The 24,164-nt window shown below is 49.6% G+C and overlaps 1 long non-coding RNA gene across 1 annotated transcript in view; it reads left to right on the forward strand.

Annotated features, from left to right (window-relative positions):
* The first annotated feature begins 4,609 nt into the window (after window positions 1-4,609).
* LOC308062075 overlaps window positions 4,610-24,164 on the forward strand; it is a 37,687-nt gene continuing 18,132 nt past the window's right edge. The window contains exon 1 of the long non-coding RNA XR_013927461.1: window positions 4,610-22,985. This is a non-coding gene — a long non-coding RNA (uncharacterized lncRNA). The remainder of the gene's footprint in view (window positions 22,986-24,164) is intronic.

The raw sequence follows: 24,164 nt of genomic DNA on the forward strand, positions 1-24,164 counted from the left end.
CAGTGCTGGTAAGAGCGTAAGGACTCTGCAGCCCTCCTGTAGCTCGTCATGGTGATCGAAGGTGTGAGGATAGATCGATCAAAGGTGTGAGGATAGCGGAACCATCCCCAAGAGCAAATTTGCAAGGGAATGGGGAGCAGGCACACCGCGACGGTGGTGGGAAGGTGGCAGGACCCAGTGAAACAGGAAACCCCAGTGACCAGGAGAAGCTCGGTTTGCCAGTGCTGAACCGGGAGGACCAGGTAGCAGCACTTTTCCAAAATGCCTTTTTTTTTTTTTCCCCCTCTTCCCAGAAGATTTCCTCCCATCCTCAGCAGCCAAGCATGCTTGGTCCCCTGCAGCCCTCCATCAGGAGGATGGAGACGGGCGGGGATGGTGCCTCCAGCCTTTTTCCCTGGATGAAATCCCACCTCGTGCACGCTGCTGGCCCCAGCAATGTCTCTCCTTGCAAAGGAAACATGCCCAGCACCCGTTCCCAGCACTATGGCCTGCTGGTACAGGACAACCTCAACACAAGGACCCAAAAGACCATCTCCGTGCCCATTCCCATCAGGCTGGGGGTGCAGCTCTCCCCCCAAAGGGCTTTGAAAAGCACCTGGCTGAGAGCACAAGGCCGAGCCATAAGACCTGTCCTTGCGAGTAAATCCATCGTGACACGTTAGATTGCCCGTGTTCCGGGCTTGCACGAGGATTGGACTGTACAGTCAACTTGAACTTTGAAAGTCATGTCGTTTTTTTAGGTAAGCAACAAAGCACTAAAAGAAGAAAAAAGGGCAGAAAAAGGAGGGTGGACATGTTTCCTGAGCAAGGCTGGGGGGGGGCGCGGATAGGGAGTGCACAAGGAAACCCTGACTGCCCCTTTTGCCATGGTACCGCTGAAGGCTGGCAGTGTGATTTAGGGGCCACTGACCCCAGGCCTGCTGCTGGGTCCTTGCTGGGTTGGGGCAGGAAGGGAGAAACATCAGGCAGCATTTTACACCAAACCATAGCTGCGAATGGGGGACTGCGGGCAAACTGGCCTCCCAGAACTGGGTCACACCCGGGGCTGGCTGGACCCCGTCTGCAAGCCGATGTCATTGGGAAGAGCTGAATATGTCTGGGAATCAACATGAAGCTAATACTGGAGCTAAAAATAAACCTTTATATCAGCATGGAGCTGCATGGAAAGGCTTCGGGCATCCACTGCTGATGGAGGGTCTGTGGGCTGGGGCACAGACACATAATGGGGTTCCCCATAATTTGGGGACAGACTTTTTAGCAGGGCCTGTAGCGATCGCACAAGGGGGAATGGCTTTACACTGAAAGAGGGGAGATTTAGGTTAGATATAAGGAAGGAATCCTTCCCTGTGAGGGCAGCGAGGCACCAGCACAGGCTGCCCAGAGCAGCTGTGGGTGCCCCAGCCCTGGCAGTGCCCAAGGCCAGGCTGGACAGGGCTGGGAGCAGCCTGGGCTAGTGGAAGGTGCCCCTGCCTGTGGAAGGTGTCCCTGCCCATGGCAGGGAGGGTGGAACTAGATGTTTAAGCTTGTTAAGGTCCCTTCCAACTCAAACTATTCTATGATAACGTGCCCGTACCATCTCCGCTGTTCCCTTGGGTCCTGGGGTGCTGCAGAAGTGCTCAGCCCTCTACCAGCACAGAGGATTGCTGCTGAACCCCGCACCTCGTGCCGGTTTGCAAGGAGAGCTCAGCGGTGGCTTTCCTTTTGGCATCCACGTGGGTGGGTGAACCACCAGGCACCCCGGGCACACCATCACTGCTGGCTGACATCCCAGGGCTGTCCAGAGCCCAGCTTTTCCCCTCCTTGTACATCTGATTCTAGCTCTGTGCCTCTTTGCATTTGCTAAGCACCTTGAGGGGGCTGTTTGAGGATGCCCATGTTGGGTCTCTTCTCTGCAGCCCCCCTAAAAGCACCCCACGGGGCTGTGGGGCAAGACAGGATCATAGGGAGCACGTTACTCCATCTCTTCTGGGGTGGCCTTTGAAGAGCCTTTCCTTCCCTGGGCATGAGGTTATGCCGTGGGGATGAAATGGGACATGTCACCCCTGTGGCACAGGACAGCCCCAGCACAATGTATGTGTGTGTGTGTGGAGATCTATTGCCTGAAGGAATTTGCAGGAAGAGGCAGAGGAAGAGAGGGTTCAGGCACAGCCCCTCTTCAGCTTGCAGACCTTCGGGTGCAGAAACAGAGGGGTGTCAGCACCCCTGAAAGGTCCGAGGGGTGTTAAGGAGATACGAGGTCACCGAAGGAGAACATAAACGTGGCGTTGCCCCCCCTGCTCCCCTGCTCTGAGTCCCCATCGGGGCCGCAGCAGGGTGGGAGCTGTGAGGCCACAAAATGGGAGGCAGGGGGAAGGTTGGAGAAGATGGGAAGGGATGGAGAGAAGGGGAAAGCCCGGCTGTGGCCACAGGGGGTTTCTTTGGAGGGAGGGAAAGGAGGAAAAAATCCTCCACGGAGGTGTAAGGAGGGGGAAAGGAGGTGTAAGGATGGGGGGGGTTGAGGGGAGAAGGCATAAAAGTAGTGGAAAGGGGGTATAAATGGAGGGGGGAAAGGGGTATAAGAGAAGGGGGAAAGGTGTAAGGGGGGGGGGGGGGGGAGAGGAGGCATAAAAGGAGGGGGAAAGGAGGTGTAAGGAGGGGGCGTGAAGGAAATTACACACAGGCAGGAGTACATGGCTCCTTGCTTCAGCCTGGCTCGTCAGCTCGCAAATACATTTCTGCTCCACCGCACTTACGTCTCGGTGCATTTTCCTGGCAGAGGCACAAGACCCCGCTGGCAGAAACCCCTCCGACACCCCCCCCCCCCCCCCTCCAGAACAGAAACCGATCCCCCTGCGTGCACAGGGATGGAGGCGGGGGCGGGGGGTGTCGGCAGGGCCCGGGCTTTGCTTTGGGGTGTTTTTCCGCGCCGGGGCTGCGTGGGTGGCAGGCGGCGCGGCCGGTGCCGCTAGATGGCAGGCGGGCCCACGCCCCGCCGCGCCGCCCGCCCCGCCGCGGGCCCCGCTCCCCCCGGCCGGCCCGCTGCCTCCCCCCGGCCGGCCCGCTGCGCGGGGGGCTGCGCCGATGGCCGCGCCGGGGCGCCGTGCGCAGCCGAGGGGCGCCCAGCCCCAGCGAGAGGGGCATTCGCCATGCGGCGCCACGGCGGGGACGGGCCTGACGCCTCTGGGCTGCCTTTCCTCGGGACAAAATCCTCCCTTTTCCTTCCCGCCCGCCCCCGCTTTTGGTTTCTTTCTGTTTTTTGGGTTTTTTTCCTTTCTTTCTTCCCCTCTCCAAAAGGCCGCCTGCTTTTCCCCAGCTCATTTCAAACATCCAGTTAGCAAAATCAGACGGATGCATCCCTCCCAACACAAGCTGAGCCGCAGCGATGTGCATACGCGGTTCAAGATGATTTCCCAGCACCCGGGGATTTTTCGGCTGGCAGTAAACTAAGCAGGGCCTAAGGCAGGCATGTAAATGACTTGACCTGGCTTTCCTCTATAGGGCTGTGGGTTTTTAGCCTTTAAAACGGGGTGGCTGCATCCAGCCTGCTTCTAGGGTAGCAGCCCCCAGCTTCTGGTTACCCCCGAGCTGTGTTTGGGGGCTGTCTAGGGAGAGAAATAGCTGGCCGCATGCAAACCCATGGCACAGAGCATGCAAACAGCCATGGGATAAATCTGTCCCCAGGCCCTCTTTTCATCTCTGGGCATAAAGTTAGCTGCAACAACCATCTCTGCCCCTTTTAGTGCATCCCTCCACCTACGAACTAAAGTGTGATGCTGCTGCTCTGCGCCTGGACCCCAGGGTGCTGGCTGCAGGGAAGGATGCTCTGGGGGTGCATCTGCGTTGTGGAGCTTCCATGTGCTTTACCTTCATCACCCCTATCCTGGATACAAAGAACTGGACTGACTGGGGGGGGGGGGGGGGGGGGGGGGCAGATACACTGGATGTTACTGAAACTCACCCCCTCCTGGGACAGAGCTTTTTTTAGACTGAAATAGGAAGCACAAACCTCACCCTGAACTTCCTCTAGGGTTTGGTTCTTCCTAGAGGTTTCTCCTTGCTGGAAATTTCTTTACTGTACCTCTGGCCCTGGTCCAGCCACATGCTTAAGCACAGGCTTCACTTCAAACCACCTAGCCCCCTGCACACTCCTACAAGTGTCTTCTCGGACAGGTCCCCTTGTCCCACCTTGCCTTGGGAAAGCTCGTGCCTCTCCGTGCTCCTGCTGTGGGGTGATGGCTCTCCTCCTCTTGCTGCCGGCAGCAGGAGACAGGAGCACCAGCTTGCTTTGCTGTGCACTGGCCACAAAACTAGCCCCATACTGATGCAGGGAGAGAGTTATCGAATCTATGGTGTATGCCATGAGGGCATGTGAATGCTGCACACGAAGATCTGGGGTCCCCAAGCATGAGCACCTGCAGCCCCAACGCTGGAGATGCACCCCCAGAGCATCATCCTTCCCTGCAGCCAGCACCCTGGGGTCCAGGCGCAGAGCAGCAGCATCACACTTTGGTTCGTAGGTGGAGGGATGCACTAAAAGGGGCAGAGATGGTTGTTGCAGCTAACTTTATGCCCAGAGATGAAAAGAGGGCCTGGGGACAGATTTATCCCATGGCTGTTTGCATGTAGCTAACGTCTACAGCTCAGTCCATCCTTATCCCCTCCGCTCTTCACACCAGGGGATGGTCAGTTAATGCTTAAATTGCCAAGAATGCCTGTGAATATTTGGTACTGGTAGAGATGGCCAAGCAAAAATCTTGGTTGCTGCCACCAACAGGGACTCCAAAACTTGCCCCCATGTCAATGATGTGCCCCAACACCCATTCTCCGGGGACTGGGACCACCAGTTAATTGTGGCACAGGCCACCTAAAAGGTCTGATCCATTTGGTGATACCCACCTGATGACTTGGATCCAGCCTGTCTCCCAGGTTTGGCTGTGCAAGACCTCTTGATAGAAATTCAGGTTGGTTTCCCGACCCTTCCACGGTTGTGAATTTAAATTCTGCAAACCCTAATGCAAGGAATTGAAATGCATATTGATTAAGGGCCTTTTATAGATGCTTTACAGAGCATATTAAAAATTATTTAAAACTTGCATTCCAGTATTAATGACTTTTGTCTCTGGCACTTCGCAGTGATTCAGTTTTGACTTCTCCTTAATCATAGAATATCTCAAATTGGAAAGGACCCATAAGGATCATCAAGTGAAACGCTTTAGTTAGGACAAATTCCTTCAGGCAGAGAAGACGAAGTGCCCCTTCAGGTGTGTGCCATGGAGGGCCTTTTGACCTCTCCCCAAATTGCAAAGTAGCTGTGACACTCATGGAGAGAACTCTCTGCCCCTCAATTAGGTGCATGTGGGTTGTCCTCCAAGGAGCCATTTCTTTGGACTTACCCCTGGGTGCTGCTGATTTCAGTGGAGGGGGCTGCAGAACAAGGGGTTTGCTGCTCCAGCACTCAAGGCAATCACATGGGAAAGATTGATACCCTCCCTCAGCAAGGCAGTAACTGCACCTGTGTGTAGCACTCAGAAAGCAGTGACACCTCAGAGCTGGTGATGCCCCTATATCCCGCTTCTGACAGCACCTGTGCGTATACATGAGCCGAACAAATCTGAGCCAGTTATTACTGTCGCCAGGTTGAACACCTCATGCCTCAGTCATTTTCTCTTCTGCCTCTGATCCCAGGTGGCTTGTTCCTACCCTTGAAGCTCAGGTCTGAAAGGGCACCTTGACTTGAAAACATCCCCTGGAGAGGATGTGGCATTTTGTAGAAGGAGCAGCAAGAAATGGCACCTTGGGGCTGCCAGGATGAATATGGCTCAGCTCGGTGGAGACAGCAGCTTATTTAATTTTAGCTGGCTCCATGGTGGCTGACATAGGACACAGGGGTCTGCATTGTGGTTTGGTGTAGAAGACCAAGATTTTGCATGTTACAGATAATTATTTCAGTGTTCTTGTCCTGTGGCTGGAACCTTCACCGTGGCATGGCAGAGGGGTTGTCTTTGTATTCCCTTTGCCTCCAAGGAGAGACAAACCCACAGTAAACGCATGGGTGGTGCGATGTCGGATCCAGAGCTCAGCCCACCTGGGGCTGATGCCTACATGGAAAGCTTGTCCTCGCTCCCACTGTTCTGTGAACAGAGAGACAACAGCATCTGTGAATCAGCCTCCTCTCCTGAGCTCTTAAAGGAAATCAATATTTTTCAGCCAGTCTCTGGTGGGACAGGCAATCAGTGCCTTCACCCCATACATGGGCCTGGAGCTGGGGGGATTTCAAGTCCACAGGGATTTCCAGGCCATATGGTGTCAGAGCAGTATAGGAGAGTCACAGGGGACCTCTGACCAAGAGAGCTAAAGATCAGTAACTGACACAACCCGTTATGGTTCCGGTTTGAAAAACCCTTACTCCATCTGCTGATTGCATGCTAAATGATAATTTGATTTTTTATATGTAAAACATGAACCAGCTGGGATCCAAAGTGCTTCTCTCCACCACAAGTGGCTTTCCTATAGGACTCATTAAAGCCACCAGTCACCAGACACTTCCCCAGGGACTGAGTTCTTCATCAGGCCATCACATGTGCAATACAGCACTGCTTCATGTGTACGCCCTGAGAGGAGCCACAACCACCAGCACAATTCGAGTGGTGAATGACCATTACACCATAGAAGGATATAAAGAGAAAATATATTGCCAGATGCTTCTATTTTTTTTTTTTTTTTCTTAAATACTCATTTTGATCCTTCTCTGTTTTTAGCTTCTTGGTGACTTCTTTTCCTCACCCATCACAAAGAAAGCCCCTCATCTTGTCAACTAAAAATCAATTTCTTGACAATAGCTGGGATGAGCACCCACCTTAACTGTCTTGCTCCTTACAGGCACACTCCTGGGATGATGCAAACCCATTGCTCCCTAAATGGACCCAGCCTGATCTAACAGAGAAGCTCCTCACAGGGTAGCATGGAACCCCTGAATGTGAAGATAAGCTCTTTAGATTCTGCCAGAAATAAGCAGTGTTTTAGTTTCACATCCAAAGAAGGTCCATGCCTCTGTTCCTTCCAAGTGGTAAAAAGACTGCTCCATATCTGATTGTGCCATTGTGGCATTTTACAGGGCAATTGAATCAGGCTGTGTTTCCAGTGCTTTTTGTTGTTGTTGATGATTTTACCTTGTGAGGTACACAGGAATGGGCTTGACTCTCTAGGTCAAATGCTTGGCTGGAAACTGTGGGGTTCATCAGACCGCAAAGCAAGTGTTTGCCCCTGCGATGTCAAGGAGTTAAAAATCTTAAGCTAAAGCTCCAAAACTCAAGCTGAGGCATCCTCCAGACACAATGTCCACATATTGGCCAAATTCTCTCAGATTTTTAACCAACAGCAAGACCTATAAACTTCAAGGGTAGGCAAGAGTGCATTCACATATGTCTTGACTACTATGTTAAGGAGCAATGTGTGGTGATGTAGTTGGAGTGTATGAAAAGGACCTTGCCAAAGACTGCCCAGACTTTCCAAATTGCACTGCTTTGTGCACATGGGTAGATCTGAACACAGCCCTCATGAAAGAGCCCATCAAATAACTAAACACATCCTACGCTTTTCTCTCCCCAGGCTCCAGTGCTTACAGATGACAATGGCATTACTGCGGGGCTTCCAGCGGGTAGTAAGTTATGATTAAAAATTATGGTTATTTATAACAAATGGAGCATTCAAATGGAAAAGTCTGAGTTACTCCTCGAATTGTGCCCTAGGGTGGCTGTGTGCTTGGGGACACCCTCCCCTCGCTGTTGTACCACAACACTGCACATCTTCTTCCAAAGGGACTTCAAAATGCAGTGACTTCAGTTTGCTTTTGCTTGGAGTCAAAGAGTTTTGTTGTTCAAGGAGAAAGCAAGACTCTAGCCTCTTTCTTCCCACCCCTTTTTGTTTTTATGAAGTTAGTGTTCCGAGTTGCTTTTCTACACACAAAATGAGGATGCTCTGCAGAGATGGTAGATGTTATGTCCTGGCAGTCAGTGCCCTCATGCCTCTCCCATCTCAGAAACACATACCCACAGGCCAGGATGCTGCTTTCCTTATCCCTCAGGTGCTTGGCAGCAGAAGGCGGTAGGCAGGATGGAAATGACCTGCAGGTGAAGGACCAGCTGGAGAATGCCATGCCTAAAGGTGAAGAATGGCCACACAACATGTGATGGCTTCAGCCTAGTCATTCTGAGACACTTCTTTTCAAAGTCTGCTGAAAGTTTCCCGAGTGGAGATACAGCAGCATTGCTATACTACTAGGCTTCTTCAGAACTGAGACCTATGTGCAGATCCATGTTTGCTGAAGGATCTCACCTTCCCAACAACCCACATGAAAGTACTCAACCCAGACACTCCTCAGCACTTAGGGCAATTCAGAAGCCAGAAGTGAAATGTTGTAGCTTGAACTCATCTTTAATTATCTGGAATTTGTTCACACTAAAATCAGAGTGAAATGTCCTACCAGCACAGCCCATAATTCACGACTGTTGATTTCTCTCCTAGGCTACAGTGACATCAGTAAATAACAAAAGACTGGATCCTGTCAAAGAAATCAAGGAGGAGATATCAGAGGTATTGAGCAAATGCTCTCCAAGGGGCATGAAAACTATTCCAGCCTGCCATCACCCTGCAAGAAGAGTGAAAGCACATGAGATTTAACTCATCAAAAATGTGAGTTTAATGCAGATTTGTGTTCATATATTGTAGCATCTGCAGTTTCCAACGAGTGTGACCACATCCTCCATGAATTCAGCAAGCCCTTAAAAGTGAACCACAGAGGAAACACAGAAATTATTGATTTAGGCAGAAAGAAAAGCTTTTGTTTTCTGTTATTTTACAGAATGCCATTCTGACACAACCCTGCTTCTTCTGGGACCTGTGCTATGTAAGCAGATCCTTGTTGTCCCAAAGGATATATCCCATTCTCCCATCTTTAAGACATGTTCCACTCTCCTGCCTTTAAGACAAGGTAACAATACTTTCCTGACCCACCAGAACAGAGAGGGAAAATTAATAAATGTCTGTGTTATTGCACTGCTAGAGCATCTGAATATTGTGGCAGAATAAGGAAACTGGATCTCACCTGTTTTTTTCTCTTCAAGCTAGTGACAGACCATGTCAGGGCATTTTCTTTGATTTTCCATCTCTCAGCCTCCAACAGCACCTGTCAGCAGCCCATCTGTTGGAGAGAAAACCCATTTGGCTCCACTCGGGAGTTATTTAAGGAAAGGGGCCATATATGCTTGCATCATTCAGGAGTCTGAGCCCCATGGGAAACCCTCCAGTTTTGATTCTTAGCTCCCACCATAGAGAGGTAAATCACTGAGACCAAACTGGAGCATTACCTGGTGGTACAGAGCTGGTGGGATATAGATCTGTTCCCGTGATCCCATGGCCATGCTTTTTCTGCCAAATTCAGAGCATGTCCTGCAGTGTTCCTGGCCACCGGCAGCCTGTCCCTTCCATCAGCCATGGCAGCCAGCAGGGCCACGTTCCCTGGCACACCAGGATATGCTGGAGAGGTTTGTGGAGGGCATAGCTTTGCATATAGGCTGATGTTCCTGAGTCACTACCTTAGCAAAAACCTACCTACCACAGAAAAAGCAACGAGACAGGATGCCATTGCATTGCCAGGGCATGGCACAGCGCCGTTTCCACAGCTCCACTTCCCAGATGCCATCTTCAGCAGTGCCATATGGGAACAGTGACCCCAGAAGTGACCTTTCCCCATGAGGCAGCGTGGTGGAGATAAACACCGCGTCTTTGTGCTGGGGCTGGCTATCATGAATGGCAGATGGTGCAAGAGGAAGCATAGCCGGCAGGATCAGCCAGCATTTTTCCTAGATGATGATGAATCAAAGCCAGCAAGCTGCTGGCTCCTGCCTTGCATGGTGTCCAGTCCAGGAGAATTGAGAGGACTGGTGGCAGAGGGTTGGGCCACGAATGTGGGAAGATCTCTGGAGGAGGGAGGGCGTTGAAAGCAGTAAAGTGAAGCCTGGGGAGACATGCTGAACTCACTCTGGACTGGGTGGGACAGAAAAGCAAAACATGAATCAGCTACTGAGCACTGAAACGAGGCGAATTTTGGTCGTTTGGAGTGGGTTGCCACTGGCTCGCCTTGTTGCCAGTCAGTTCAACACAAGCTGGACAGGATATGCCTGGCAAAGAGCCTGCTGAAGTGGATTAAATCACCATGCTGTTGCTGCCTGAAATCCTTTCTATACCCTTTTCTGAAGTAGCTTGTGCAGCGGTACAGTAGCACCCCTGAGCATCTCCCAGACATCTTCTCATTCCCTCGGGTAGCTGCAGGACAGCCATGGAGTATGCGCTTGGTTAGCGTAAAGGGAGATGGCCCATTTGAGTTGCTCCTGTAGTGGGATCTTTTCTGTTTTGCCCTGCAGGATGTAGGAGCAAGAAGGACTGGAGGAATGAGCCATAGCCAAGGAGAACCAAAACCACTAAGGGCTTCTGTGGCTCTCACTGCTCCATGGGAACCAGGAAGGATAAATCATGAGGCGTGACAATCTACTTGCTCATGGAACTGTGGGATACATGATGCCCCTGAATAAAGCGCTGTTCCAGGGAATTCCTGGCCATACTCTGGAGAAACATACCTAGCTTAAGACAGTGCTCAAGAGACCTCTCTGTGGCAGGACAGGGCACCCAACTGGTGCCAGCACTCCCAGTGTCCTTGGCCTTCAGAGAGATCAACCATGACGTTGCTTCTCCAAGCCTCTAGGTCTACCCTGGAGGACATGGGTAGAGGTGGAGCAGCAGCCCCATGTTCCTAGCCTCTACCAGTGACCAGTGGAGAGGTGGCCAGGAGGGACATCTAGCTGAATCCACACAAGCCAGGTAGCTCTGCCTGTCTCCTAATGGGAACCTGGAGAACACCAAGGAACAGGATCTCCCAGCACATCCTGTCCTATTGCTCCACAGGGGCTGGCCTGTACCTCACTCAGACTTACCAGCTCTGCCTCATTTTTCTTTGTGTGGGTGAGTTGACTTGCTCAAGAGTCCAAGTGTGTGTGGGGTGTTCTTCCAGTGAGTTGCATAGGAAGGATTACAGGCAAGGGCAGTCCCATCCTGAACACGAGCAGAGAGCTTTACCGTGGCTGGTGGTTACAAAAAATGGGGGAAATATGGCAGTAGCTCAGGAAAGGTTGGGTGAGTATCCAGCAGAAAAGGGCAAAGCCAAGGCAGTTTGCAAAGAATGACGGAGTCATCCAGAGATTTGGAGTACAGAGAGCAGAAAGATAGGTGGAGGGCTTGGGGGAGATGAGTCTGGGCTATCTGCAGGGTGTCCCAGCAGGGAGATCTTATGGCAGAAAATCTTTCAAACAATACAAAATTTTTAGAAACCGTAAAACAGAGTCGCTTTATACTGGGTTAAAGATCCATTTCTTGTGGCCCTAGTGTTTAGATCGGGCCCTAAAACTCAAACCACTGCACTGTTTGATGAAGATGTCTTTGAGAATATCATGTATATTCTACTGCATAATTGTTCTAAAATATGTTTTCCTCGTCCTTCTGGTGCCAGCACCAGAGTCAGACCTCCTAGGTTTTGTAACTTGCTTGTTTACACTGCTCCAAGTGAGATCAGAGTCAGGCCCCTGGATATGGTGGTGCCTTTCACCACATTCTTCCTTTAGTCTTTTTTTCTGCCTTTTCCGTGCCATCCCTGACAGGGGAACCACTGTTCTTTCCGTGCTCCTTGTTTCTGTTTGAAGCAGTCATAGAAAAAGTGACAATTAGGAAATAAAGAACCTACAGTATCTGCTTTGGCAGGGACAGCACATCCCACTGCTGAGCAGTGCCGAGTCAAACCAGCAACTGCCTGCCTGGGTCAGATGGAAATATTACTGCCTGATATTCATGGATCTGCCCGAGAGAGCATGGTGCACGGCCACACTGCAGAACGAGGGATATCACCGCGTTAAAGTCAAGCAATATGCATTTACAGTAGTCCTGTGAGGAGCAGGGAGTTGAACTCAGTGACCCTTATGTGTCCCTTCCAACTTGAGATACTCTATGATTCTGTGATTTCAGGACGCTCAATTGCAATTCGGAAAATAATGCTGATTAGAAGCAAATGGCAAGGCCAGATAACTTATTACGTGGGAGATCAAGTAACCATTTGGGGCAGGGTAACAGATACAAACCCGCCTTCCCAGAGTTTTGTTCTCTGTCAAAATGATTAAAGGTTGCTAAGCAGTGTCAGTGTATTTCCTCCAAATTGAAGGAGCGTAACAAAAGCGAATGAGTTCACTGCAGTTGAACCGAACTTACATCAAGCCTACATATTTATAATCATCGCTAATGGTGATTTCTGTTCCATCAAGCATGCCAAACACCTGAAAGATACTAATGAAAGCCAAGATCCTTTCTTCGTGTCATTCATAGTGCAGAAGTCTTCTGGATCAGGCAAGATGGAACTGCAACCCCTTCTCCAGGTCATGTCTGGTCCTGGTTCAGTGTCCAGGGCTGTTGCTAAATGCTGCCTCAAGCCCTCTTTTCCTTCTCTTCCAAGTCCAGGGAAGATGAAACCCAGTCTCAAACTGGGTGATAGAAACCCCCCAGTGATAGAAAACTTAATCAAAGCACAACTTTATTAAGGGGAAGGCAGACAAAGAGAGCAGGGAGAAAGAGAAGATACCATCCCAAACCATGAAACAAGCCTTATTTTCCCAAGGAATCCATGCAATAGCATTTCCCTCCTCATTATTACGAGGAAGCAACCAGCCCCTTCCTTTCAACACATCACCTTCACATTTTGTGGGACCTCCACCCTCTTGGCCAGGGCAGGGTGCTGGGTCTGAAGGTCCCCCCAGAGCTGCTGCTCTGTCCTCCTGTCCCTGCTGGTCATGTCTCTCACCTCCACAGGACACTCTCTGATGCCTCTGTAGGACCACAAGCCTAGAGAGGACCCCAAAACCAGAATTTGCCACAAAAGCGGAAATTTCCCAAAGAGGCTTTTGGGACTATGGCAAAGTGACCGGTGAAGTCTGGAACTGCACATGGAGGTGACATGACAAACAGGGGTAGTACGTGATGGAGGATAAGAGATGAGAATCTGAAATTGTCCCCTGTCATGCCTCAGAGGGACACAAAAAGAAGTCTGCAGTGCACAGCAGAAGCCTACCAGAAGCACAGGGATCACCAACACCTGCTGGAGGCTCACCAGTCCCCTCCAGGTGAGGACTAGCTGGCAGCGGAGATGCTGAGTAGCGTGGGGCTGGTGCGCGCTCCTCTGCTGCAGCCAGCTCCATGCAGTTCATCTCTCCAGATTTCCTAGTATTTGTTCTCATGTTCTGGGAAGAGGAGAGAGCTGCAAGAGGCCCATCTCACAGGGATGTTTAGAGAAAGGAAAGTCCATTGTGTGAAAGAATTTGGTATTTCAGGGTTTGTTTTCCTTCTGACAGAACAAAACACCACCATGTCAAAACCCTCCATAAGGCCAAACAGAACAAAAAAAAAACCCACCCCAAAATGACAAACAGTGGCGTTCAGTTTGGACACGGTCTGCAGAAGTGTTTCTCTTTGCTTTTTGGCTTTTCGAGCTCAGGATACCTACTACTGCAACGAGTACAGGAAAAGAAAGAAAAAAAAAAAAAAAAAAAGAAAGAAAGAAAAAAGGAAAACAAAATCCATGCCAGAGCAGAGCCTTTCCCTGCGCCAGGATCTGACACTGCCTCGGTGGGTTTTCTGTGCCATGGCACCAGGATCAAAGCGGCTCCCCTTTTTCTGCCCTAGGTGGGAAGCAGAGCTGCAAAGGAGTCTTAAGTGGGAAAACCAGGGAGCAAGCACTGCAGCAGCCCTGCAAGACATCAGGAGAGTTCTTTTGCACCAGCTTCCCTCAAGCAGAAGGCCTCCTGCAAAGCAGTCAAGGAATTTTGGAAAGGTTGGACATAGGGGTTGGCTCCCAGCAACAAAACTGGGGGGAAGTCACTGATCCAAGAAGTGTTTTGGGTCAGACCCTGCAAATCTTCCATGTCAAGAGCCCCTAGCCCAGCTTTCCCAGCCTCCCTGATGGCCCTGGATGGGCTCGTGCCTCTCCTCACGCTTCCAGCCCCTGGGACAGTGACATTTTGTGGGTACGGGTGCTCAGATGAGTTTCTCCCGTGGGGCAATCCAGGGTGTCGATGCCTTCAGCGGCGGCAGAGAGCAGCTCACCACCACCTCTCTCCGCCAGCGTTTTCCGAGTGCTTGGCACGGCGCCCAGCCGCCTTTCACTGCTGCCTTTTCATTCGCGTTAATTCACTGCATTTCCTTTCTTACTCCTTGCGAGGAACAGAGGGAGAGCTTGTTCCAGCAGACGGGCCCCATCCGCTCCACCCGGCTCTGCTGGAGCAAGGGCTGGAAAAGAGGGATGGAGGCGAAGGGGTATCTCCCACCCCTCCAGGGCCCCGCGTGCCGCCTGCATGCTGCTTCCCAGCAAATACGGTAAGCGTTCAGCCTAAAAATGTAAGTCTGATCTCATGACACAGGGTGGCCCTGCATTCCTCACCTCTGACATAACCCGCTGGGAGTGTGCTCCGCAGAAAAACACAAACAAGATGTACTCGGGGGCTGGCGGCGGGGGCCAGGCGGCTGGCAGATGTGCTGCAGAGCCCCTGCGCAGCCCCCCGGGTGCCACAGCCCTGCTCCAGCACAGCCTGTCCCCTCCCAGGGAGGGCAAAACCACAGCCCTTGCTGCGAGTACAGAGCCGCCCGTTGCCTCTCTCAGCAGATGATGCTCGCTGTGCGCCCCAGCCTCCCCCAGCCCCACACCCCAGGGAAGAGGGCGGTGGGAAGGTAACTTGCTGTGGTTCGGTATCATCCAGGGAGGCAGCTGAGCTCCCCTGGGATTTTGCTGGGCGAATGCCTGAGGGCGTTTTTAAGGACTTTGCTTGTGCAGTTGATCGGTGGTTGTTATTTTTTGCCCTGTTTTTGTTTCTTTCTGCATCTGAGTCTCTGTGGGACAGGCTTTGCTCTGAGTCTGCCATGGCTGTGGCTGGTGCAACTGCTCCAGTACCAACCTTCCATCCCCATTAGCCTCCCACTCTTACCAGCAGCTCCACAGCAGTGCCAGTGGCCGCATTTGCTCTGGGTATATCATGCCCAGGTGCAAGCTGCTACCCACTGAGCTTGGCACCCAAAGCCCTGGGCGTCACGGGGCGGTGATTCCTCCCTGTACCCAGACAGGGCAATGGGATTAAATGGTTTGCCAGGGATGGGATCACATGGAGAATCAGGGCAGGGTAGTGATCTGAGTCCTGCTGCCATAAACATGGAGCTGACTTTCCTCCCAGCCAAACCTTCCTGTAAGTACAGCCTTGTTTTGAGCAGGGGGCAGATCCAGCTCAGCATGGCGCTGACCTCCCATCTCACCCAGCCAGGCAGCACCACTTGTTTACTTTCTTTCGCAAATGCCCTAAACCTTGACAGCGACCTATTTTCCCTTCTGTTGTGCAAAGCCTCTTTCCTAGAAAGAGGCTTTGTAACGGTCAGCCCAACCAGCCCAGTTCTTCTCAGTGTATGTAAAAGCAAACTTTAAATGGCCAGCAGGTTCAGCTTAGCTTAAACACACCCAAAACCCACATGCAGATGGGTTGGGAGACTCGGTCAGACGCCACCTGAAACCATCCTGCGAGACTGCCAGCATGGTTTGCGGAGGAATCAGATAAGCAGTAAGTCAGCTTCCAAGTCCACCTCTCAACCTTTTTCTTATTAATGTTTTTCATCCATCTATTCCTGCTCCAGCATTAAACAAAGCTAGGAGAAAGATTTTCTTGCCTCCAGACGTTTCTCCTCTGTTTCTGTCCTTACTTTTCCCTAGTGGTGAAAACATCTGAGTGTTTTTTTTTAATTATTATTATTTCACATTCTAAAAAAAGGGAATAAAAAAAATGTATTAATTCTCCTCCTTCCTCCACAATGCTTCCAAGTTTTCAGGATAACCACTTCTCTGGCAGAGGATGGTTTGCAAGAGAAAACAAGACAAACAATGGTAACAAGAAACAATAGTAATAAGAGAAGAAATGGTTGAAATTTGCTTCTTCAGAGCACACAACATTTGATCCCAGAGCAGAAGTGCACCTTTCTCCATGGGTCCAAGCCTCTTTTCAGCCACCGCTTCACCTTGGGGTACTCCATCCTTTCCTTCTTCTCGGGGAGGTGCCCTAGCCATGCTTAGGCTGTTGTTGGCATGGGGTTGTCTCCTTCTCCCCACATTGGTAATCGTATACAGCTCCTTCTATGATTTCTTCTCCATCTCTCATCTACAGTCCAGCTTTTTAAGTTAACCCAAAGTCACTGCTGGTTTATTTTAATGTGCCAGGCTGTAACCTGAAGCTAGAGACGTAAATTCAGCCTAACAAGTTTCCCTTGGCCAGCTGAGACCACAGGTTAGAGATTAGTCCAACAGCAGATGGTCTGGGTTGAACGCCTGCTGCTTGTTCATGGCTGGTCTTTCCCATCCCCTCGGTACCTGCAGTAGGGCTTGACATCTAACCGTGCTCTCGCCTGGACAGATGAGCTGCTCTACATGAAAAAAAAATGCACAACTTTGAAGCCTGATATGCTGGGGACAGGGCCAGGTTGTGAAGCAGCTTGTGAGCCCACCACCACCTACACGTGCACACACACATATTTTCCAGCAGTTGGAGTCATCAGACTTCCAGTCACTGCCAGTGGCTCCTGATGTCTCGGTCATCTTGTCCATGCAGGACGAGGATGCTGGTGAGGACTTGGTTTAGCTAGAGAAGCTCTTCTCCAGGTCTTATCCCCAGTTCAAACCAGCCTGAAATGATACAGTGAGTGGAGATACTGGGATAGGTAACAGACCCCCTTGCTCCTTGTGAAGCCACATGGCTGGTGTTTAGAGCAACAAGTAATCCCTAAGTGACCTGGTCTTCCCCAGATGTAAGAATTCAAGTTAAACACCTAGATAGGTTCCTGTGCCCCCAAAATAATAAATCTCCCTTTCTCTCTCCCTCCCCTCTCTACCTGGCTGCCTGTTTGCACAAACCTTGTAGGCTTCAACTCTCCAGGACTGCAAAGGTATCATCAAACAATCACCTGGTGAACAAGCGGTGAACATGAACCAGACAGAGAAATAGCCTGACCACATCTGCCTGATATCCTGCCAAATATGCCAGGGATTACTGGGATGGATATTAAAAAGCCAGCACCCTCCCAAGGTGCTGATGAATACTTGGGGTATCTTACCTGTAGCAGTCCATGGAAAACTCCCAGTTTTCCATGGTTCTACACCAACATGGGCAATGTGGAGGCAGCTAAAAACTCAACATGAAGCATAAATGACATTATTTTAATTTACCTAGAGAGGTATAAATTGGGTGAGGAGATGGTGGACGTTGCTTCCTGCTGTGGACCTGAAAGGCCAGTCTATGGGTCATATGGGAGCTATGAGGAAGGCTTTCCCTGGCACGAGGGCTGGGAATGAAACAGGGACATAATGAGGGGGATGCTGAGCTACAAGAACAACAGAGATCAGAGAAGGTCCCAGGCACTCTTATTGGTCTTCCTATCCTGGCTTCTGGATCCATGTAAGAGAGATGCAAAGCTGGGCTGTGGCACCTTCCCCCAACATCAGCTGGAGACACTCAAGAGTAGCAGCCTGGAGGGCAGCCAGATGCCTGTCACGGAGGCCACTAAAAAGGCCACATGCAAGAAAGCTGGAAGTATTGCACTTAAACATATGTGTAAGTGCACTGAGGGGCTGTACAGGTCCCCTCTTCCATCTCTGCTGGAATTAAGGGGAGCAATAATTTCACTAGTAGTCCTGAAAAGCATCACCAGGGTTTTTTCCATTACTAAGGGCAAAATTTGGGGAGGGTCACCAAGGCATGATGACTCCTCCGATGCCTCCTGCGTGGCCGAGCAGTCTTGCTCCTCTCCTCCGATCTTCATCCTCCAGCCCCTGACCAAGGCAGGGGGTCTCACATGAGACCGGAGATTTAATGTGCTCAGAGGAGAGTGCAGCCTGCAAGATGGGTTTGTAAGAATTTTTTTACCTATTCCGGATGATTCCTTTGGGGTGAAATGAGCTGTGCCCTAAAAGGGCCATACCTGGCTGTAAGGGGAGCCCAGGGAGGCTAATCCAGGGACGGCAGCTGTGACCTGGTGGAGCATCAGCCAGCCCATGGCAGCACCCCTCAGCATCAGGCCACTTCTGCAGGCTCCTGAGAGCTGAGGGAGTCAGCTCCTGACTGTCCTTGTAATCAGATAAAATGCAACAGACTCCTGGTATTTTTGCATAGGGACCCAGATGTCCCACCCTGGTGCTACTGACAGGACACAGAAGTGCTTTTAGTATCTACTAGTTTTCTTCCCTGAAACTCTTTCCTGAAAAATAACATGATCCCTATGTCAACTACATAAACCTTGCCTGGAAAAGCCAAGGAATAAAGGGCCCTTGACTGGAGCTATTCTTTGAGCTTCAGCAGCCCTGCAAATAATTTTCCCAGGTTTCCAGGCAAGTTTTCAATGTGGCACTAGGCTGAGGTGATATGAAATACAAGTGGTCTTCAGGAGAGTGTTATCCACTCATTTTATTTTTGCCTGCTTCTAAACGCACATCGAATGCAAACAAGTAAGGAGCTGGCTGGATGGCTGACATCTGTGCTGGCTCATACGGGGATTATTGGACACCTGGAATTTTCAGTGGCATGACACCATTGGGAATAACAGACACCGAGCATCTTTGGGGAACTTGGCTGTGAGCAGGATCAAGCGCCTGTGCCCCTGGCAGTGGACAGGGTCCTCATCGCATGCTGAAATAAACCATCTTGACAGCCAGCCAGCTGTACTGCAGCAGTATCTGTGCGTTTATAGCTGATGTGCTGTGTATGGTGGTGCTTTTGCCCATAATGATGAACAGTCAGTGCCAGCAGCCTGTCTGCAGAGACAGAATCTACAAGTTGGGTGCTATGAACAGAGCAGGGCTGAGATGTTGGCCGTGGAGATAGCACTAATGTATTTCCAGTTTCAATAGCTTTCTCCATTTTAAAGCTGAAACCCTGGGCATCACCAAGTAGGGGAATGCTAATGTTAGAATTAAAAAAAAAAATAAAAAAAGAAAAGAAAAGGAAAGAAAAGGAAAGAAAAGAAAGAAAAGGAAAGAAAAGAAAAAAGAAAAAAAAGAAAAGAAAAGAAAAGAAAAGAAAAGAAAAGAAAAGAAAAGAAAAGAAAAGAAAAGAAGAAAAGAAAAGAAAAGAAAAGAAAAGAAAAGAAAAGAAAAGAAAAGAAAAGAAAAGAAAAGAAAAGAAAAGAAGAAAAGAAAAGAAAAAGCCTTCATTTGAGCACCCAAAAAGCACAGCAACCAGAGGGAAATAAACCACATCCCTGGGTCATTATCTTACTGTAACTCCGTGCACAGCTACAGGGTAAATAGCCTATTCCTGGAAGTGCTCTTTCAGTGGTTGCGTCTATGGGCTTAGATTTAAGGTCAGATTACCTGATTTAACAAATTGAGGATATCAGCTGATCCACAGTAACTAACCAGTTCATGCAGGACTAATGCCGTGCCTCCTGACCTTCTACCCTCCATTTCCAAAATCATCTCCCCTGAACCCGTAATTCTTACACCCCAGTGCCTGGCCCAAGATTCAGCAGTACAGGGAGCATCCTAAAAGACAGCATCTAAAATATTCAGGCAAAAGCTAAAAGCTATCCTTGGTTTCCTTACAAAGCTTGAAATTTCCTTTCGCGTTCCCCTCTAACTGAGTGTTGTGAGGGAGAAAACATAGCCTTGCCTACAGTCAGAAAAGTCTGAATTTTCAGGCAGGAAGGGCCTTCAGACTGATGCTGCAAGGTCACACATTTCATTGCTATCTTGTTTTCCATGAAACTGCAGCCTGCTGCTTCCCAAGGCTGAGGACTCAGCCCCTCTGGGCTCACTTAGGAGATGTCATGGACTTGTTGCCATCCACAGGTTTCTCTGATGAGGAGAAGTCAGCTGGCAAGCTGCTGGTTCTTGTACCACTTGTGCATTTGGAAATCTGTTCAGCTTGAGTAGAGGGCAGGAAACCAGCACAGCATCGCGAGCCCAGGAGGAAAACAGTGGCACTACAGATGTCTGCCATTTTAAAATTTTCGCTCTGATTTCCTCTTTCTAAACCCAAATGTGATGATTGAGGTTTTTTCTCCATGAGTTTTTCAGAGCCATAGGCATGCAGCAGTACATACGGGAATCAATGAGGTTTGTGCTGTTAGTTGATGGAGGAAAGGACTGATGTGGACACCAAGGCAATTTTCAAGATCTGCAAGGAAAATTGCATGTCCAGTATCATTGTAATCAAATAGTAATCTGGTTTCTAAGCCTTTTACAGAGTACTAAAAACTACCCTGGCCATTAGAAGACCTGGGCTGTATGACATGGAGGAGGAACCCTGGAGCCAGCAACCCTGACACCCTCAGCTTGGCTGTGCCAGATATGATGTAGGAGGCTGGAAAGCCTCAGGTAATTGCCTGGACCACATTCAAACCACTTCCTATGGAGTCTGATAAAGACTTACACATCAGCGGGGCTGGGGGGACGGGCCTGCAGTATCATCCAGAACAGCGACCTGCGTGCCCTGCAGCTGGCGGGGAGCTGCAGAAGTCTGGCCAAACAACCCTTACGTGGTGCTTTTATTTCTTCCCACTGATGGTGTACAGAACTAGGGGTCTGGCAGCCCTGGAAAGGCAAAGTCCTGAAGTAACTGTGGTTTTCGTGATAACGGTAGGTACCAAAGTCTGTAACAAGCTCCACAGCTGGCAGTCTGCAGAGAGCCCTTGGTTTTACAGCGCTCTGTCTGGTGGGTAGTTTTCTCCCAGCCCTACACAGCGACCAGGTCACCCTGATGTTTGCAGCTGGAGAAGTGCAAAGAAATAAAAGCCTCATAGTGCAATATCCTAAGCCATTTGTTACAAAATAACGCAATTAAGGACCGGAAACACTTCCAAACAAAGTGCTACAGAGACACGATGATGTTGTTCATTTTGTCTGGACCTGAGCCCAGGGCTTGTGACTAGACCTGTCGTATCCCCACACCTTCAAAGCCAAAGCCTGGGCTGTGTTTGTGTTCTCCTATCGCAGGGTGAGAACTTTCCTGAAGCTGCCGAAAGTGCCCGAACACTTTCTTCTGTAATCTGTCCTGACTGTCAGGATGCCAAGAGACATGCCAGACCTAGATCCTGGGCCAAAATAGCTATGTAGACATGCCCAGAAAGGAGAGCTGGCACAAGGTATTGCATAAAGTGAGATATGTGAAACTGCAGGCAAATAGTTTGGTAATCGCAAGGGTAGGTTAGGCTTGGCAGAGGGCAGAGCATGTCTGCTCATCAAGAAAGGAGGAGGCAAAACTTTATCAGCTGTGCAAAGGGTTGGAGCCTGTTTTGGTGGGAGCTTAGGAGAGCCTCAAAGGGTTAAACAAAAATAATTGTCCCAGAAAGATTGAGGTGAAGGGCTCAGTGATGTCCCAGTGAGGCCACAAACACCTTTTCAAAAGAGATTTTCCCCTCCAAAAAATCAGTCCCTATAATGAAACCTGTTTCTCCATAAGGTTCAGGAGTAATTGCAGGCAGCAGTGTGCACCTTGCTCGATGTTTGTGCAGGGGGGATCCTCCATGTGTCTTTGCACCTCACTGTTGACCTAGAAAGTTAAACCTCAAAGGATGGGAGAGTACAATGCAGTCCCCACAGCTGGGGATAACTATGGCACAGTGAGTCAGCAAGGCAGACCACGGCCACACTGCATAAAAGCATTGCACCTAATTAGCTTTGGCAAATTGGGGATATATTCCTGAAGAAGTTGTTACCAGTGCTCACGGCCATCCAGTCCCCTGCTGAATATTTTTGATCAAAGTCTTTCCAAGCTGATCTATTTTCAGCCCAACCCACTCAATACCTTGATTGCTACACAGCTCTTTTAGCTGCTCTTAGGTAAACATGCTGTCGCTCCTTGGCATTTTGCCTCACTAAGCCCAAAAATGCAAGTGGCACAGAAAATAAGAGAAGCTGTTCTCCTTCGCCAGGAAAAATGATGCTATTTCTGAAATAAACTGTATTCAGTACACTTCACCAGCCATGCACATATACATGTATGTATAAATATACTTGATCCGGAGGTTCAGCTGGTGGAATCTTGTATGCCTATATGGAGACAGGAGCAGAGAGAGGATTATGTACATATAAATCCAGACACACCTTCAGTCCAGTCTGCCTCTGGATGCAGAGTCTTGGTTATGTGGAGGGGGTCTGGCTCCCAATAAAACAGGCTCACATGTCTTGGTCCAAGCTCAAACCAGTGGGTTATGGTCTGTTTTGGAGAGCTATTCCCACTGTGGCTGTCCTTAGCAAGGGCAACCACCATGATGCCGATACTGGGAACTGCTCTGTACCCCATGGTGGAGCAGGGAATAAAGAACAGATACTCCAGGGACCCCTCTGAGCTAAAGAACTTCACTGCTGGTGGTTGTGCCCACCACATCGGTGTGGTCCATTCCTCATCCATGTCTGCGGCTCACATCCTTGGTTCTCCACAGGCTGAGGTGGCCCCACATGAGATGAAGCACTGCACAGAAAGCATTTAATGGGTCATTCCTGAGTCAGAATCCCTGGGGCTGAACCAGAGCAGGTTTGAGCAGATCAAATCAGAGTTCAATCCACGGCAGAATTTAATTTTGAGGAATGACAGTGACACTGGCCAGATCTTGAAGTTACATTTTCAGTTTTCCCTTCATAAGTAAACACATAGAAGTCAACAACAGATGGAAGATCACATGGAGTTACACAGGTCAGCGCAGACTTCAGAGAACCCATGAGTCTGAAGAAGAAATAATTTGGAGGGGGAGCAGCTGGGAGATGATTCTGAAAGATTGAGAAAGCAAGCAAAAAATGCTGGTGTGAGCTGCCTCCTCTGCGATATGCAGCTGAAAGTTTTGGTTTTGTGGAAGAAGACAAAGATGGGCAGATAGCAAAGCAAGCCGACAGCTCCCAGGTGGGAAATTTTTTTGATTTTTTCTTTAGCTGAAGTGTAGAGAATGCAAGCAAAAAGGTGTCAAACTGATAATGAAATGGGCAGGGGTAAAGCAGGCAAATACAAAACAAAACCAGATTCTGAGTAACAAGAGCAAATTGAAGCGATGTGACAGAGAAGCAGAGTTTTTTCAGTGGTTTATATAGTATTGCAGGGAGTCTGGGGTGACAAATGAGGGATTCAGGTGAGTGGAGTGGTGCAGTAATGGGCTGTTATATGTGGAGGAAGATGGAAGGGACAAAAGGGAGCAGAGGACACATTAATAAACCCCCGACATTCCATTTAAGATTTATTGATAGCTCAGAGCCAGGGAGTTTTTCATGCCTTTGCATCTTTGAGCTAACGTTACCCAAGAGTGAGTAGTGGTGGGGATCCGTTATGAGCCATTGAATGCAAGTGGAGAAGAGCTCCGGTCTTTGATATACAGAAATGAAAAGACTTCAGTTAATAGAGAATTCAGTCTGAGAAACCTGCGCTGTAATAGCAGAATAGCATTAGTCTTTCTAAAAACACAGCTGGTCATTTCACAAGCATGCAATATCATGTACTGAAAGTGCAATCACTCGGTTGAGGACCTCAGTATAGTGGCTATGGATTCATTTGATGCTGGACAAAAAATTAATGGTTGCCTTGGGACCAGTGTTTACTAGCAAGTGGCATTCAAAGAAAGAACAGTCCCATCTGGTCATGGGGAGAGCAGTGAGGATGCAAAAAGATAAAGTGGTCACAGGGGAGAAAGAGCAGGCCATGAACTCACCCCAAAGCAGGGCCAGAGGGGACTGGTTTTGTCTTGGAGATGGAGGGCTGAGTCAGTGTGAGAGGGATGCAGAAGTAAGGTTGCTTCCACACAGGGTGTTAATGAAGCAGCCACTGCGAAACAATGCTGGGAAGTTGGGGATGTTGAGTCACCAAAATAATCTGAGAGCTGGAGGTAATTATCGCAGGGAGAGGGTTAACAAACACAAGCTAAAATTGGGACTGGACTTCATTACGGGTGAGGATTGCCTTCGGGGGGAGAGGATACAGGGCTGCCTAAACTAGCTGAGAAAAATGTGACAATTGCAGAGAGCTGGAAAACTGAGGACCAGGTGAATTTGCATTAGAAAGGAGGCAGGGTTTTTTAACAGTGATGCTGACAGA

The sequence above is a fragment of the Falco punctatus genome (assembly GCF_963210335.1).
Source record: "Falco punctatus genome assembly, chromosome: 4".
NCBI lineage: Eukaryota > Metazoa > Chordata > Aves > Falconiformes > Falconidae > Falco > Falco punctatus.